Below are 18,915 nucleotides of genomic sequence, written 5' to 3'. Positions count from 1 at the left end.
AGTGGTGCCAAAGAAGAATGGAAAGTGGAGGATTTGTGTAGATTACAGAGAATTAAATAAAGCAACCCAGAAAGACCACTTTCCCCTTCCATTCATTGACCAGGTATTAGATACATTAGCAGGAAAGAAATTCTTTTCTTTCTTGGATGGCTTCAGTGGATACAATTAGATTCAGATTGCCCCTGAAGACCAGGACAAAACTACTTTTATTTGTCCTTGGGGAATTGCCTACAGAGTTTTACCCTTTGGCCTATGCAATGCCCCTGTCACATTTTAAAGGACTATCCTTAGCATCTTTTCAGATCTAATGAATGAAGGACTCGAAGTATACATGGATGATTTCACACCATACGGAGATGATTTCAATCCAGCACCAGACACATTGGAAAAGGTGCTACAACGATGTATCGCCACCAGGCTCTGCTTGAACCATGAAAAATGTTATATGATGATGACTGAAAGACTCATCCTAGGTCATTATATCTCAATAGCTGGAATACAGGTAGATTCGGCCAAAATTCAAATAATTTTGTTAATACCTACTCCTACCACACACAGAGAGGTACGCAATTTTCTTGGATTTTATGGTTATTATAGGAGATTTATAGAACATTTTTCTCAAATAGTTGCACCTCTATACGCACTAACAGGGAATTTTGATTTTGTTTGGACAGATAAATGTGACCGTGCTTTTGACGATCTGAAAAAGCTTGTGTCAACAGCCCCAGTGCTCAGAGGTCCAAATTAGGACCTGTCATTTCAAATTTCATCAGATGCTTCAGACACAGCTATTGGAGCAGTCCTTGGGCAGGAAGAAAACAAAAAACCATATGCAATCTATTATATTAGCAAGAATTTGTCTCCTGCTGAGTTAAACTACACTGTTATTGAAAAAAAAAAAAAAAATTAGCTCTAATGCATGTTGTAAATAAATTCAGGCATTACATCACTGGATATCCTGTTATTTTATATACATATCACTCTGCCATAAAATATTTAGCAAATAAACCAATTACAAATGGTAGAGTAACAAGATGGTTGATTTTATTGCACGAATTCGACATCACAATAAAAGATCGACTTGTGAAAGAAAATCTTGTAGCTGACTTTCTCTAGCAAATGCCGAAGCTAGTGGATGCAACAGCAGTTGAAGATCAATTTCCAAATGAATATTTATTCGTCGTTACTGTTGAGTCTTGAAAATTTCATTCATTTCCATTACACTTTCACTATTATGTCCATTATATCACCTCCATTGCACTACTATGTCACCACATTCATCCCATTTTCATTATCATTGGGCCACATTTATGTTTTTCCAATCTTTATTAATTCTAAGCCTTTTAAGTGAATTTGTGGTTAAAGATTAGAAAATAATGTGCATATGCTTATACATAACAAATGGATTGAGATTGTTGACATGTGTAGGTTGAAAGGAGGCTTCTAGAAGACCCTTATGTGGCACTCTAAGGCCAAATTCGAATTTGAGTGGAAAAAATCATGGGATCATGAGGATATGTGTCACAGCTCCTAATTATATTGTAACTCTAAGAAGACATGTGTCTTATCAGTTCCTATTTTGATTAGGACTCTAGAGGTAGAGGGAGAGATTCATGGACTCTCATTAATGAGATGGCTTGTCATCTTTTTGTATAAATAGGAGATCTCCCTCCTTTATTTGTTAGTCTTTTAGCTTGTGAGTTCTTTAGCTTGGAGTTTGTAGTTCTTCCTTGATGGCTTTTGAAAGCTTTGGAGAACTTTGTTGTACTTTGTAATTTTGAAGAATTTGAATAAAGCTTTGATGTTCTCAACATGGAAGGAGATGTGAAGTAGATGTCATGGAGCATATTAGAATGTAAGGTAGAGTAGATTTCATTTTGTAAATTTTGCTTTGATTTCATTATGTCATTTGATTGCTTTCAAGTTTGGTAGATTAGGATTTTCATTCATGCAATTTCAATTCATGCAAGTGTGTTCAACCGGTTGATTGTAGATTAGTAATGCACATAGCTTTTTAATGACTAATGACATGATGGAATTATCTTGTCCTTCTGTTGATTTATTTTCTTAGTTCTAATTCCAGCACTTTTTATTTCTTTCAGTTTTGTTTTGTTCATTTACTTTTCTGCACGATAGATATTAGACTGCTCATGTCATTTTCAGTTACCTCCTATAGCCAGAGCGAGTCGAATGGTGAGGGATTGAAGTATGAATGCGTAGTTTGATATTAGTTTATTTTTCTGCAAGTTAGTTATTGAATTGCTCATGTCATTTTCAGTTACCTCCTATAGCCAGAGCGAGTCGAATGGTGAGGGATTGAAGTATGAATGTGTAGTTTAATATTAGTTTCATTTTATGCAATTTAGATATCGGATTACTCAATTTGTTTATGATTACCTCCTATAGCCAGAGCGAGTCGAATGGTGAGGGGTCAAAATATGAGTTGATGTAATATAATTTAGTTTACTTTGCTTACAGTTTTTGAATTGCTTTAAGTTTAGTTTTCTTTTTATACAACAGCAAGGATACTGGGTTTCATAGTCACTAGCTCATTGATTGGTTGTTGCATTCTATTTTGATTGAAGTAGCTACATATTTACACTTTTGTTTAAGTACTAATTCCATCAATAACATGTTTTGAGATCTTTTGAAGTGCTAAGTTTTGGAAGTTACCATTAGGGACATAGGCCTTGTCTTGAAATCTCTATCCATACTTGTCATTTAAAAGTATTCTTAAGACCTTAGAATAGGATTTCTATTTGCATTAGACACTTTAGGAAACCAACAAGAACAAAACCCCCAAAACAACATAAACTATAAAACAACGAAGTAAGAAAAAGGTTAACTAAGCACATATGGTGCACCACACTTCATCAATTTACGATACCCGGATTGATAATTTATGTAGAGTAATTTAAGACGTTAAATTGACTAGACATTTTGGCGCCGTTGCCGGGGAAGTGTAATTAGGAGACCTTATTTCTTACATCTGAAAAAAAAAAAAAAAAAAAAAATAATAATAATAATTAAAATAAAATAAAAAATAAATAAAAAAATTAAATTAAATAAAATTAAATAAAAATAAAAATAAATAAATAAAAATAAAAATAAAAATAAAAAATAAATAAATAAATAAATAAAAAATAAAAATAAAATAAATAAATAAAATTGAGTATGCTCTCCTCCTGCACTTTGTGTGATCTGGAGGATCAGAAAAAAGATTGTTAAGTAAAAAAAAATTAATAATTCTTGAGTATGCTCTCCTCTTGCACTTTGTGTGATATGGAGAATCAGAAAAAGGATTGTTATGTAAAAAGAAAAAAGAAAGGAGACAAAATAAACTTCATCATTTCAATTGATTCAAAAAAAAAAAATGAAACCCAACTGCTTTGATAGGTTCAAATTGTCCAAAATTGATTGGTTATGGTTTGTAGTGGTCCTCAAAACATTGTATCATGTTCAAATAAGGTTTTGGAACTTAGCTGCGGAATGTAGCCTGATTCTGCAGCTAGTTGAGAATTCCGCAGCTGTTTCAAGGTTTAGCAGGTTACAAGCGTCCAATGAAAAAATTGACCACATGGGCATCTCCGGAATTGTCTTGACATGGATCCTATCCTAGTCACCCAGCTCAGATCGAAAAAAACCAGCTTATATAGCTATCTCCATTCCTAGTTTTCGTTGTGGCCTCAATAGAAAATCTGCATTCTTGTTCAAATTTTGGCCTTAAAACGAACCTGAAAAAGCATTAGCCTCCTCTAGTTGTTTTTCTGACTCTTGTAATCAGTAGCAGCATGCCAATGTTAGTAAAAATCTTCAACACTCATCCATATTCCATCCATTGCTGAAGTATCATCAACATTGTTACTGCTGCTATTTGTCGTCTCAATTATTTCTCCTCTCCGATTGAAAGAATTCGACCGAGGTTAGGGGTTCAATTTACCTTGAACTGAATTAGAAAATCAGCTGAAGAAGTAGGTTTCCCACAATATCCGAAGCTCCAAAACTTGTGAAATTCTTTTATCCCTCTGTCCAGCCGAAACATTCCAAGTAAGACTATACCTATATGGAGATACTTGCCAACATTTATGAGTAAATCAGTAACTTTCCAATGTGATGCAAGGATCATAATATAGGATTATATTGTGTTATGCTATTGATTCAAGAGAACATACCATATGCAATATCAATTGAGCGGAGGTTCATTACAACGTATTTATACAAAGAGCAGGGAGCATGGGCCAGAAAGCAAAAACATATAACCAAGAGCGAAATACTTGTTCAGGATGTCCTTGAAAATTCTAGCACCATTCATTTTCTATTTCCTGTGTTCCAAATTGCAAATCAAACCAAAAAGCCGAATGCAACAATTCATAAAAATACAGAACAGTTAATCCAAAAATGCGTAATAGCTGAAAAACGTCAAATTTCAAACGCGCGATTTGGCCAAACAGAGATGAATCTGAAAAAAAATAAAACATGGGTTTTTTCGCCAGTAGGGTCAATTAGATAACCCAGAAACTGTTTTAGGAGATTCGTGGCAGTTTAGGAGAAATTTTCGGTTCTTTGGAGCCCATTTTTGCAGGCCGCGGGGAAAAAAACGGGATTTGAATTAATTAATTGATAGTTGATTTAATTTAGCTGCTTTCGATTTGAAATCAATGGCGTGCTGATGATTAACCGTTTGTTGATTTTTCCACCCGTCTAACACTTGCTCTGCCACTTCTCGATTAATAACAGTTCTAATTGGATCAGCTCTTTGCTGATAAACGTAACACCTGTTAACAACAGTTCCAATTTAAGATGGCTCTCCATAACATGATCTGGTTGGGTACGGCTCTTCACAGCATCACTCTGTTTTCAATTGATGATTACGGTAATAGGCAGCGTGGAGACCCTCTTATAGACCTGACGGACTCACCCAGATATACATCCTCCACGTTTAACTCAAGTTTGGATATATTCTCACACTCCATTTGTGATTATGGATCGTGGTTGATTTGACTACGGCTTCTTTCAGTTGCACAAAATCCGCAGCTGTTTTATAAATGTGCTTGCGTCCATTCTATAGCCACCCAACTTTAAAAATTGTCGGATGCACTTTCTTCCCCTACTATTATATTGACCTCACAGCGTCATTTCCACTGTGCTCACATAAGCCTTCACCCCATTTTGTTCTCTGTTCCGCTTCATTTCGTGTATCTATTCTCTGATATCCGCTTACACTTGCTGGTCTCCTTCATAAACCCTGACCATCTCTGCTAATTCAGACGAGTTTTAAAGAACAGAAGGAAGAATGGGATGGTTGTTGAGGGCAGAAACTTGAGTTAAATTGAGTTACATCCTCCACATTTTTTTTTCTTTTCCACGCATACAGCCACTCTGTTTTTCGTATATCCTCCATGTTTCATTGCCATATCCATCATCTTCTTTTCACAATACTCTGATATTACATTTTCATCTCTGTAATTGTTTTGCTTCATATATACCACTGCAATTTGCATAGTTTTCTCCACACAAACAGTGCAGAGAATTAATAAAAAAAAAATGAGCAACAAAAGAGTAGGTACTCTGGTATTCCATTTCCATCACTAAAACTGTTTTGCTCCATGTGCCACTACCATTCACAGAGTTCCTACATGTAGACAATGAAAAAAAAAAAAAATCAAAACTGATGGTTGACTGTTTCAGCCACTTTCCGCAGCTGATTCAACTTTCCGCAGCTGGTTCAACTTTCCGCAGCTGATTCAACTTTCCGCAGCTGGTTCAACTTTCCGCAGTCGTTTTGTTAAACTCTAGGTTGCAGGTGTCATCAAGCAAAACAAGCCACATGGGTAGCTGGGGGAATGTCAGTACATGGATGATGTCCTATTCATTTGGTCAAATTCGATGAAAAAGACCCCGGTCAAAGGGAAGTCAAGTTGTGTGTTATCACTAAGTCGCCACACTAAGTCGCTGCATGTCAAGAAAAAAAAATAACTTTGAATCAATGAAATGAATAAGTTATTTGCTCACTTTTCTGAAGGTATTGATTAATTTTGGACTGATGATGAAATATGAATGACTAACTTTTTATTCAAGATTTTTAGCTACAAAAACTGTGCACATTCTGCAGCTAAAGTCCAATTCCACAGTTGTTCTCTAATTCCGCAACAAGAAAAACCTCATTGTTCAAATCAGCCTATTTGTCTCATACAAAATCAGATTTTGATGATTTAAGTATCGTTGGAAAGATCTCAACAAGATCTACACAATGAGAAATCTATCATTGGAGTTTGAAATGGAAAATAATGAAATAAATTGCTAAAAAGAAGCAACATTCAACTTGGGGCACCAATTCCAAAGCAGGTATAAATTCTTTTGATTTTTCCTTTGAAGACTTGTTTCATTAATACAAATTCTTAGTTTTGTGTGTAAATATCATAATTAGAGAGATTGATCACCTCTCTCCTTTGATAATCTTACAGTTACTGTCAAAACACCCTGGTATGCTGATGTTGCGAATTATTTAGCAGTAGGCAAATTACCAAAACATCTGACCCCCAATGAACAAAAGCAGATTGTGCAGCATAGTACCCGATTTTCTTGGATTGGGGACTACCTATTTCATAAAGGGACAGATATGCATATCAAAAGATGCATCCGTGAAGATGAAATATTTGACATACTAAAAGCCTGTCACGACGAACCATGTAGCAGACATTTCGCAGATCGAAGAACTGGTCACAAATTTCTGCAAACAGGGTATTACTGGCCCACAATCTTCAAAGATGCAAAGAAATTTGTTCAAGCTTGTGACAGTTGCCAAAGAGTAGGATGCCCTAGACAGTCTGACGAAATGCCTTTGAACCCATAGCTAGTCATTGAACCATTTGAGCATTGGGCGCTCGATTTTGTTGGTCCGATCAACCTATCATCAAACCAAAAAACATATATTTTGGTAGCAACGGAATATGTGACCAAATGGGTTGAAGCAAAGGCACTTCCAAGAGCTACAGAGGATTCCGTCATTCATTTCTGGTTCCAGATATTTGTGCGATATGGCCTCCCAAGAGACATAATCACGATCGGGGGACCACAATTTGCTGGTAATAAAATTGCTGCAACATTAAAAAACTATCATATTCAGCATAAAATTACCACTCCATACCACCCACAGGCAAATGGCCAAGTAGAGAGCACGAATAAAGTAATAGAAGCAATACTAACAAAAACCATTGTGTCACAGACGCGATTGGGCTACAAGATTGTCGGAAGCCTTGTGGGCATACAGAACAACATGGAGAAACACTACCGGTTATTCACCATATCAGCTAGTATTTGGAAAGGAACCCATCTTTCCAATAGAATTCGAAATACAAACCTTGAGAATAGCACAAGAAGTCAGTCTAGATTTAAATGAGGCCCAAATTAATAGACTACAGCAAATCAACGAGCTGAATGAAATCAAGCTCTCCGCTCTTCAACATACTGCATTAATCCAACAACAGAGAGAAAAATGGCACGACGCCCTCATCAAAAAGAAAGTCTTCCGCGAAGGAGATTGGGCACTCCTATACGATTCCAGGTTTCAAGATTTTCCAGGGAAACTTCAAACTCGCTGGCTGGGACCATATGAAATCCAGAAGGTGCATGATAATGGCACCATTACTTTAACCACCATTGACGGATCTAGACATACCTTTAAAGCAAATGGCCACCGAGTTCGATTGTACCGCAAACCACTTACTCGGGAATCCTTCTACCAACAACTCCGGGAAGACTCTGACATGCAAATTCTGGCTGAGGAAGAGAAATCTTCCTCACCTTTGGTTCACTAAGTGATTGGATTGATTTTAAGTTTTGTACATAATTCTTTTTGTTTTATTTGTATAAATTACTTTCTGTACAAATTTCTGCATTTCTACAATTTTATCATTTTGTTGTTCCTTTCAGAAGGAATATCATTTTCACCGCTTTGCTATTTCTTTTCGAAGGAACAACGCTTTTGCATTCTGTTGTTCCTTTCTGAAGGAACAGCATTTCCACTGTTTTGTTGTTCCTTTTCGAAGGAACATCACTTTTGCATTTTGTTGTTCATTTCCGAAGGAACAACATTTTCATCGTTTGTTGTTCCTTTCCGAAGGATCAGGAATTTTTCATTTTGCTGTTCCTTTCCGAATGAACAACATTTTTGTCGTTTGTTGTTCCTTTCCGAAGGAACAGCTTTTTTGCATTCTGTTGTTCCTTTCCGAAGGAACAACATTTCCGCCTTTTTGTTGTTCCTCTCCGAAGGAACAACACTTTCACGTTTTGTTGTTCCTTTCTGAAGGAACAACACTTCTACATTTCTGCTATTCCTATCGGAAGGAACAGTGTATCCACATTTTTGTTGTTCCTTTCCGAAGGAATAGCACTTTCGTTTTCTATTGTTCCTTTCCGAAGGGACAACACTTTTGTTTTTTTGTTGTTCCTTTCCAAAGGAACAACATTTTCGTTTTTTGCTGTTCCTTTCCAAAGGAACATCACTGTCGTTTTTGTTGTTCCTTTCCGAAGGAACAACATTTTCGCATTTTTTTGTTTGCGCTTGCTTTCTTTGTTGTTCCGATTAAGGAACAGCTGTTGTTCCTCTCAAGGAACAGCAGTTTCGAGTATGTTTTTTTTCTTTTTGCTTATAGTTTTTATGTGCAAATATTCTTTTGCTATCCCTCTAAAGAAACAGTAGTTGTTCCATCTTGAGAACAACATTTTTGGAGTGCATTTGTCTTCTTTTTTTGTATATGTGTTTTACCATTTAGAGGATTTTTTGTGAGAAATGGCCATTGAAGGCACAACTATACATTTATGCAAGAATACAAAAACTAGAGAATACTGAAATCAACAAATCACACAAAAAAATCGTCATCTTTAGAAGAAATTGCTTTGAATTGATAAGAGAAAAGAGGAAAAGACACAACTATTTACATCACCTTGCTGTCATTATTTTACTAATACCAATATGATTGATTATTTTTATCATGATGGTTCTTTCTAAAATCCCCATAATTCTCTTTGATCATCATTATTGGATAAGAATAAGGGCATATTTTTCTCTATTGATATGTTCAGATTTCTTCCACCATCCCTACTCTTAAGGAGTGTTGAACCACCCTCTGTATATAAATAGGAAAAGTGCTAGATAAAATAAAAGAAGAAAAAGAAAAATGTTTATCTATATGATTGCTAACATGATTTTTCAGATGAAGGATAGGGGGTCTCATCAAGAGCCAGCCTACCATGATCATAAGGAAGAAAGTGAAGTGGCATTCCCACTATGGCCACCACACCAAGGATATGATCCAAGAGGCACATCAGAAAAATAAAAATTCCTTGGAACAGGAGGTCTCATCACGAGCCGGCCTACCCACCTTTCACTCCTTCTTGGTGAATGGCATTGTGATTCAGCTGGTTACCAAGCTAACACAATGGCCTCCATTCTAACATTGCAACAGCACTTTCCTAGGCATACACAAAGGATTATGGTTCCAAGGGTGAAATAAACAACTCTGTCAAGGTTATGGACACCTGTGGGCAACAAAGCTCTGTTGATGGTATTGAAGTCATATTTCTTATACACCAATAGTAACTATAAAACCCTTCTTCTTATATCTTTATAAGTGGTTTCAAATGAGACTATGTATATAACCCTTTCGAACCTTTGATACATGAAAATCATTTACAAATCAATCATGACGGTAAAAGTCGATAATGACCACATAAGAACTTGTATTCATGTCAACTGTCCTATCCTCCATTTCTCACATCATATCACGACATTTCCATATTTATTAGCGATTCTATCATACGCCTCGATTTCAATAATCCGCTCATTTTTGTAAACATGGCATATCTCTATATGTTGTTCCTTCATTACTCTGTACCATTGCAGTTCAGCACGCTGCTCCTTTATTTGACGGTCAAGGACGACCTATCACATTGCAGGGGGCGCGGGTGATTTCCATAATTCATTGGCATATGTGTCAGCTCATCATTCAAAAGAATTATGACTTGGGAATATCGAGCTTAATGGTATTTTGTTTCCCAATATGCATGGCTTGCTGTCCCGGTGCCATTTTCGTGTTTTGCTCTACAAAAATTAGCAGTAAGTTATAAATTTGAACAGCTTGTTGTTCCATCATCTTCTCTGTGCTTTCTTAACAGTGAGCTAAAAATTTGATTAGCCTATTGTTCCATTGTCGTCTCTATGTTTTTTACAGTGTGCTAAGCGTGAATAAGATGGGAGGAATATCAATTCGCAGTGAGCCACAAGTGTTGATGGTCTTCGATGCTGCACGAGAAATCCTAGCAAGGGAAGGATGGATAGCTTACCTTAACCGTCTACAGCAATCCAATGAGACAGTGGCAATTGAGTTTCTGCAAAACTTGCAAGAAAGTCATTCCATGGTGAGAGGGAGACAGATAGCAGTCATTGATGACATAATTGCAGAAGTTTTGGGACTGCTAGCCGTTGGACTTGTGTGGACTCTGAAAAAGGTGAGACTGCAAAACACCATGACCATCTTCCAGGATGAAGGACAAAGCCTTACTATAAAAGGGAAAGGAGTTCTATCGGCAACCCTGGGAGAGTCGTGGGCAGAATTGGCGAGAATTATCCAGAGCTACATCACTTGCGATGGTAGGAAAGACATGGTAAGACCACGCCATCTCAAAATTTTTGCCATGTTAAAGCAAAAATGTGTTGTGAATTTGCCTGTGTTTTTAAATTTTTTATTACACGATGTTGCCCGAAGCATGAAGAAATCTCGCCATGTAGAGTCAGTAGTAAGCCACCATGGGTTAATACGACTGATAGTCAGCTACAGTCTTGCCCAACAACAGAGTAGTTGGGAAGAACTGATTTTCTCGATAGACGGGGGACTGGCTTTGCCAGCCCCAAAACGAAAACATATTGCCAGTACATCAAGCAGACCACTGAAACGAAGAAAATATGTTAGATGGGCAATGATCAGAGGAATGCTGGGAAATTCCCAGGGAAACATTATTCAACCTATGGAAACACATGATTCAGGAGACGAATAACCCCCACAATTAGAAGGCAGGGAGAACGAAAATGATAAAGGAGAACCGGAGGAGGAAACTGAGCAATCCGGTCAGGAAGAAGGGGAGGAAACAGAGCAACGTAGAGAAAGTCCACTATAAAACCCTCTGCAAGAAGATGAATTGGCCCAAATTCTGGACAATATTGGTGTATATGTCCAACCTCGCAACCCACTCAACCCCCATACCGAAGAAGGGCCATCGGAGCACTCTACTCATGATAAAAGTGCATCTGAGGAACTGTGTAACGAGGAGGAAGAAGAAGAGGATCACTCTGCCCATGCTAAGAGTGTATCTGGGGAGAAGAGTGGCGAGGATGAGGAAGAGGAACAACCTGTTCCTAGTCAGAATACACCCGAAGAATTGCATGATGAAGAAGAGGTAGAAGAAGAAGTTGCCCAGGAGACAGCAGAACAAACTAGGGTTTCTACCCCTGAAGAACCTGATCAGCAGAACACTAAAGAAGTATCCCAAGAAGGCAACAAGGAAGTTGGCCAAGGCGAAGGTACAATGCCTAAGGTACAAATCCCAGGCCTGAGAAAACAAATGGTCCTTCCAAGAAAACAGAGGAAATTAAAAGATCGTGAAAGGAACAACAGAGATTTCTTAACGTAATTAAGCAACTTCGACAACGGATAAGAGTCTTGAAAATGGGGAAGAAATCAAAAGGAACCTCTATGGCAAAGCATGCAACCGCCCAGGCAAAACCCCTTAAGAATAATACCAAGAGGACTCAAGTCCAACTTGTTATTCGGAATTGAAAGGAACAACATTTGGCTATTGCAAATGTAGAAGTACAAACAGACAATGCACCATCCTGTGATAAGGAAATCCAGACAGAGGCACTGTCCTCTAGCGAGAAGGAAACTCAGACCATAAAGATGAGATGTCATAATAAGGAGATCCAAGTAGATCTCTAGCCCAAAATTATCATGTTGGATAATGACCCGAGGATAGTATCTCTGTGAAAAGATTTGGCACAAGCCCAACAAACAATAGAGAAACTCTCAGAAGAGACTGTTCCTCAAGAAAAATACCAGAAGTTACAACAGCAGCTGAAAAACATCAATGCATCAGAAAGCCAGGCCTTTGAAGGATGGCAAAAGGCAGAAGAAAGAGTCAAAAAGGTAACCCATAGACTAGACACAGTCATAAATCAAATGGATACCTTATGTTCTTTGTATACTAATGTTCTAGCGTGTAGGGAACCTGCCAGAAACTATGCTTTGTTTTTAATGGAAATATATTTACAATTGAAAATTAAAGCTGTCAAGGCAAGAGTACCTATAGAGATGAAAACCATTGATGACTTCACAAACTGTTATAAGCATTACGGGGTGAAAGTTCAGCAATTGTTATGTGAATTTTATTTGCACAATCTTGTATTAGATGGAGAAACAGAGCAGAACCCTAGGGTGATGTCAACTGCAGGCATTTATTTCTTTTGGTGTTAATCAGATAAAGTGGCTTAAAGCCTACAATGTCTTTCAAAGACAGGAGAATGGATTAGATCTATGGGTGAGGGGTGAACCTAGAGACCCATTACAATTATGGAATAAACATAGGAGCCTAATGAGAGCTCAGGGTGTGATCCAGACATTGGGACCTATTCACGCAACAGTGATCCGGCAAGGGGTAGAATACTTCTTTACCATCAAAGATCTTGCCGTAGCAGCACCCAAATTCTAATACCAGACTTCTAATCGGAATATCCAAAACAGAGAACCATTCAATTATGAGAATTTTAAGCTAGCTGTTGACCGCTTGGGTATCTATGGTGACCTCATTTTGAGGGAAGGCCCGTCTTGGTTAGGCTATAGGTTCCGAAGTCCAGTCATTTGGTATCATGCACTAGGATATAGAACCTTATATGAATTGCCTGAAGGTCAAACAGGGCATATTTTTGAATTCTTAGCTAGAAATCATGGTTGTAGACCACCTACTGAGAACCTTTCTCCAGCCTATTCCCTAACTGCCTTGCATGTCAATTACAATGTTTTAATGAGGGCATGAAAAAGGGTAAGCAGGGGGGTGTGTTGAGCATTAGAGAAGGTATGTAATTGCCACTTATTTTGTTATCTTTTCCTTTAATTCCTAACTTCTTTACATTATGAAATGGGCATATGATGAAGGATTATGATGAAGTTTATGAGATTTGTGAGTAACATAAAGTGACTAATTATTACCTTTTCTTATGCAGAAAATGAAGAAAATGGAAGATGGCCATTCCAAGGGAAAAGACAAGACAAAATCAACTGTTATCCCTTTGATAAGGAACCGCATCCAAAAGAGGCAATCCAAATCGGAGCGCATAAGCCAAGAAAAGGAAAAGGAGATACCAAATCAGCGCAAGAGAACAAAGAGATAACTAAGAAATAACGATATGGCGAATCCCTCAGGATTCTTTGATCCCGAGGGATCGCTACCTTAAATAATATTTGTATCTTTGCTATTTCCGCCCAGCTACTATAAAAAGGGATAGCGTTGCTAGCCCAAGGGGCGGATTATTGTTGTTTTATAGAATTCACTGTTGTAATGCCCTACTTAAATCTTATCCTACAAATTTTGTTAATGTTTACATTATCTGAAAATATTGAGAAATATTGGTCTAATATAAAATTCATGATTTCCATTATTCAAATTCCCCACTTACCTTCTCAAATTGAATATTAGTTAGGATATGGTCTCCTTCCATTATTTCAAAATATATGTATTCATTTCACATTACCCAATGCACCCTCACATTTACTAAGGAGAAGACATGGTCCTCTCCATGTAATTACATCTCACATTCCCCAATGTACCCTCACATTTACTTGGGAGAAGACATAGTCCTCTCCATCTTATTATCAATATATATATATTCATTTTACATTCCCCAATGTACCCTCACATTTACTAAGGAGAAGACATTGTCCTCTCTATGTAATTACATCTCACATTCCCCAATGTACCCTCACATTTACTTGGGAGAAGACATAGTCCTCTCCATTTAATTATCAAGATATATATATTCACCTCACATTCCCAAATGTACTTTTCATATTTACTTGGGAGAAGACATGATCCTTTCCCATTAAATTCTCAATTTTATATTCATGTCACATTTCCAAATGTACTCCTAGCTTAGTTGGGAGAAGAGAAGTCAATTGTAAGGATGGATGAGAAGTTAATGGCATTAATGAGAGGTGGTTGAGATGGAGAAGGGAATGAGGGTATAAAAAGGGAAGGGGGAAGGAAGAAAGGGGGGTTGGGGATCTTGCTTATGATGGTGGGGGTTGGTTGTGATTGTTTGGACTTGTTATGGTTTTGGGAGACCTTGGAAACCTATGGAGGTTTCTTGGGTTTGAGAGGAGGAAAGTATTGTTATCTGGTTTTGAACATTCTTCTTGAGGACACACTATATCTGGTTGGACTTGGGCACGGAGGGCTAGGGAACCTATGGAGGTTTCCTGGGCTAGGAATTATTTCCTAGTTGGTTGGGAGGTAAATCCGGTTGGGTCCGTCAAGAGGATCATTCAGCAAGAACAGCAGGACAAATGTATCTCCATCAACCTCTGGTACAGGTATTCCTCCATAGACTACTCTTGTAAAGTTTATTAGAATGAAATATTCACCTTAATTTATGTTGATTATAATGTAAATGATAAAATTTTATTTGTTTAAAAGTTGTGTAAGTAAGTAAGTTATCGCCTCTTATCACATTTAATTTCAGAAGAAATTAGCTCTGTTAACAGACCCTAGGATAGGGCTCTTACACATGGTATCAGAGCTTTGGTTCAAAATCTGGACCTCGAAGCCTACCTACTAGAGATTTTTCAAATCTTGTTGAATCTTTGAAGACCAAAACATTACTAACCTGTAAATTGCACTTTAAAATTTTCCTTGCAATCCGGTACAAGCTTCCATCTAAGCTAAAATAACACTTTAGTTTCTGTTACAACAAAATTTTCTGTTCTTGAGCAAATAAAATTGTGTAGACTGGCTAGAAATGGACTATTGGCAGACAGGCTCCTTCAATAATCCTTATTTCCCAATGCAAAACCAAACTCAATCAAGTAGTGACCTCTTTCTCTTCAACTTCGCCTCCCGTCTTTCATTCTCGAAGTTCTCCGGTACAGGTCAAAAGGGCAGGCACTCACAGCGCAGCAACTGTGGGTTTAGGGTTTAATAGATGGGTTTCTACCGTGCTAGTTTCTTCAAGAAAGCCCCGCAGAAAGACTGGAGAAATCGTGTCGACTTTAGTTGAAGCTGGTGGTGTCAAGATTAGCAAAGATGATGTAGTAAGGGAGAATGATCCAACAAACAATGTGCCGGATTCAATTTTTTTGAAAATAGGTGTGCAGCTTCACAGAAGGGACAATCACCCACTTGGGATCTTGAAGCGGGAGATCTACAACTACTTTGATAACAATTTTCCAGGCTTATTCAACAAGTTTGATAATCTTTGTCCCATTATATCTGTTAAAATGGTAAATGAAACTAAACAATCTAGATTATCTGAACATCTTAAGGCAACGTTGAGGTCTATTAGTATGGTTTTTTTTTTGCAAAGATACATTATTATATATTTTCTCAGGCAGTGATAAACCAAAAAAAAATTCGGTTTATGTTTACTCGGGATTTTATATGGTGTGATTATCTGTAATTGTTTTTCTTTGATTTTGATTATCCTTATAAAATGCTAGGATTCTTTCTTCTTAGGTTAGTTAGATGGTTATATTGTTTAAGATAAGAAAATAGAACTAAACAAGCTCTCCCATAATTGAGACTTCGGTTTTCTAACCACTTGGAAATTAGATGCTCATAAGAGAATTAGCTTGATGCGCTCTGTAATTTATTTGTAAACATTCCAAACTGTCATTGGAAGAATAGTATTACAAGGTATATGCCTTAGAAAGATAACATGAAAGAAAAGTAAGTTATTTGAATGTCCATAGATGGGGAAGAGCAATTGATGGGACCAGAAAATACATTAGGTACATAATAAACTAAATCTATAGATAGCACAGATGTAATAGACAACATCATTGTGTCCTGTCTATGTTTGACGAGACCACTTATTGGATTGTCATTGTCTCCGTTCTTAGCTTTTCAATACTATGGAAGACTTTTACTTATTGCCCAAATTTAGCTGATTCTGTTGATGCTCTATGATCTAACTTGATTGAAGGGTTTTTGCCAGTGCCGGAGTTCATATGTAAAAATGGATATTTTAGTTCGAGCTAGCTTGTCATTTTGTATCTGTTAAAGGGGAAGCTTGTTATAACCCAAAAGCTTGGAAATTGCTGTCAATTTTTTTGATTATTGATGATATATGGCAGGGGATATGAAAATTTTATTTTGACCTGAAATTCCATATCTTTTGAAATCTGGTTTTCCTAGTCTTTGGCTCGATCCAGAAAACTTAACCTTTATTTAGTTATTTATTTGTAACATTTGGTCATTTAGGGTATTGAGTTTTCACAATACTGTGACATAATGTCTAGATACCTTCTTTGGCCCTATCCATGGCCTATGCAGGATGCCCATGGTAGGTTTGTTGCCATCTGGCATCAACCAATCAAAGAACCTTCTCCAAAGGTTCTCCTCATAACACAAATTTCCTGTATTGAATTCCAAGCGGATTTTCTGTAAATAAATGAAGCAATAGTGTGCCCTTCCACTTTCTTGCTGAATAAATTAACACACTACTGAGTGGGAACAATCTTTAAACTCTCACTAACAACTGAGAATGGATTGAAGAGTAATGAAGTTGGTAGCAAAATGAAGGATGGCAAGATGTATTCTCTTTCTCTCTCTTTTGTGAATATCCTCATGGGGCTAGGTACCTATTGAGTTCTTCTTGCAAGAGTTTAGTGGCCCACCATATCTGTGAGACCGCAGGGACCTGATATCTTCTACAGGAGGACCAGGCCAGCAATGGCTTATGGTGCCAGTGTGGGTGCAACTTCTTTGATCATCATACTGTTTTTTTTTTCGGTCGGCTCTATGCAATCTTATTTGCATCTGCTTGGTGGTATTTCCTCCCCATGTTCAGTAAACCTTCAGAAATGATGAATACAAATAACAGTAATAGCAAGATGGTGGATCATCAATCCATGAGAACAGGAAGAAGGTGATTATGGATGGATTGTTGGGGAAGAGGAGGCAAAATTAATATGGTTGTTATGAGATGTGATGGTATTTTAACATTCAGATTAGGAACCAAGGACATCAATAAATGGTGGGTTTTCAGACCTGTCGAAGCCATAGTTATTTTGGATCTCGTCATGTTAGCAAACCCAAGTTTGTATAGCTACTGTAGATGGATCTACGCTGTCAACACAGTTGTATAGTTGTTATTTATTTATTTATTTATTTTACTGCAGAAGCCATCAACCAATCATGGGAATAGGTGGATTTCCAATCAGCCAACCATGGAAATAGGTGGATTTTCAATCAGCCTACCTCTAGGAAAGTCTAAATTCAATATGAATACATTCCTGTGAGTTTTATTAGAATGAATATTCACCCAAATATCTTTAGGATGAAATCATATGATGGTGAAATTTGTTAGATCATTTATAAAATATATGAAGTCCAGAGAAAAAAATACATTCACAAAAGTATCGCCAAATATCTGTAGTTAATATTTTCATTTTGAAAATTATAAAGAGTCACCCAGAAGAAAATCATGGATCCTTAAAAGTTTTCCCTCTGAGGTACCACTGATAGCTGGGGAAGAAAACTGAATAGTGATTCAAATACAATGAAAATTTTCACTCAGGATTGAAAGACACGACTTGAAAAAGGAAAGGAGGAAGACACTCAAGGTCGCTGGAAATATTAAAGTCAGTTTTGGATTTTGTCAACTGTTGTATGTAGAATGAACACCAGCACCAAAAGTACCTGCACATGAATCTAATTTGTTTATTCCTACCAAATAATAGATGTTTGAGAAGTTTCTCAGGTTGATTTGCAGCCTGAAAAGAATCTTGGCCATCACAAGTTCATGCACCTTTAAAGAACTTCGGATGATGCATCCATTCTATTTCCTTCACTCCTTGCACTTTTGCAGTATTTTGATCTGGAAAGAACAGTAGAAAAGAATATGGTAAAGGCTTCCTTACAGGTTGTAAACTTCAAGAGTTGTAGCCAAGGAAGAAGTTTTGTTGGCTTAGCTCTTGATCCAAGTGTTGAATCCAAGCATAAGAAGATAACTATTTTCATATACAGGCAACTACTACTGCACATCAGTTAGAAGAATGAAGGACTGAAGGTTGAAACCTGGCCACCAGTTAACATAGTGGTATGGCTGTGAAATAGGTAATAAGCTCCTGTTATTGTTTTCATAATTCAATGATAGAGGATAGAAACTTTCTCTATTATCAAACTTCACATGATGATAACCGACAGATATATGCAAAAATTCCTTTGATAATTTATTCAAGTCAAAGTCAGCATTGCGAAGTAAACTCAGTGAACTGATTTAACCAGCTGTGCTTCATTTCTCCTAATATTCCTTACATAATGCTACCAAAAAAAAAAAATTAAGTGGAAATTATCTAAAAAAAAAAAATTCACTTGTTTTTGGACAGCATAAAGGACTGTGATCTTTTGGGTTTGATGCAGAGTTATTGCCCACTCTGTGTGTATTGAATTGACCTAGTTGGTCTGCTAGGTCACAACCATATGGTCACAAGACATTTCACAATTCAGTTATTTTCAACTCCAATGCTGCAAAGAGATCTCTTACACCTTAGGTTCTTAGAAGGACTTCTCCCCAAATTAAACAGAGAAAAAAAAGGGGGGCAACTAGCATTCGTAACATTTGTTCTTTTTCAATGACTTACAGAGATG

Source organism: Pinus tabuliformis, chromosome 1_2 (assembly GCF_031772625.1).
Source record: "Pinus tabuliformis cultivar Carrire ecotype Pingquan chromosome 1_2, CPIR1, whole genome shotgun sequence".
In the NCBI taxonomy this organism is placed as follows: domain Eukaryota; kingdom Viridiplantae; phylum Streptophyta; class Pinopsida; order Pinales; family Pinaceae; genus Pinus; species Pinus tabuliformis.
This window is presented reverse-complemented; position numbering follows the sequence as displayed.